Raw genomic sequence first — 698 nt, 5'->3', positions numbered from 1 at the left:
AGGGGGAGGCGCGGGTGGGGTGGGCGGAGGGGAGTTCTACCCGGCCTACATGCTGACGGATTGGGATCTGGAGAGGGCAGGCAGGGTAGACAAGAAGAAAGAGGCGACAGCACGAGCCGTGTCCAATGAGGGGGTGGAAGGCGATGGGTGTAGAGCGGTGGAGGAGGCGGCGGCTGCAGCAGCAAAAGCGGCCGCGCAGGGAGAAGGGAAGACGCCAGTCATGTCCACAAAGGCGTCAAGTAAAGGGTGGAACAAAGCCAGCGGTGGCCAGAGCAAAGAGGCGGCCGAGGGCGGTGGGTCGAGGGAGAGCGTGAAGACGGCGGGGCTGGTCATCATCGGCGACGAGATCCTGAAGGGGAAGACATCGGACACGAACTCGCTCTATGCGGCGAGGAGATTGCGGGAGAAAGGTATGGCAGTGCAGCGAATCGTGGTCCTTTCTGATAACCACGCAGACATCGAGCAGGAAGTTCGACGACAAGCCTCCTTGTTTGATGTGGTCATCACGAGTGGGGGAGTGGGCCCTACCCATGACGACATAACTATTAAGGCCGTGGCGGCGGCTTTGGGGCAAGGCGTGCAAGAAAATGAAGAAATGATCCAGCGCCTGCAAGACGCCTATGGGGTAGCCTCCAGGGATGATCTAAGCGAAGGACAACGAAAAATGGCCCTCCTTCCTGAGCAAGCCCGCCTACGCG

This window comes from Nannochloropsis gaditana, assembly GCF_000240725.1.
Source record: "Nannochloropsis gaditana CCMP526 unplaced genomic scaffold scaffold704, whole genome shotgun sequence".
Classification (NCBI taxonomy): Eukaryota; class Eustigmatophyceae; order Eustigmatales; family Monodopsidaceae; genus Microchloropsis; species Microchloropsis gaditana.
This window is presented reverse-complemented; position numbering follows the sequence as displayed.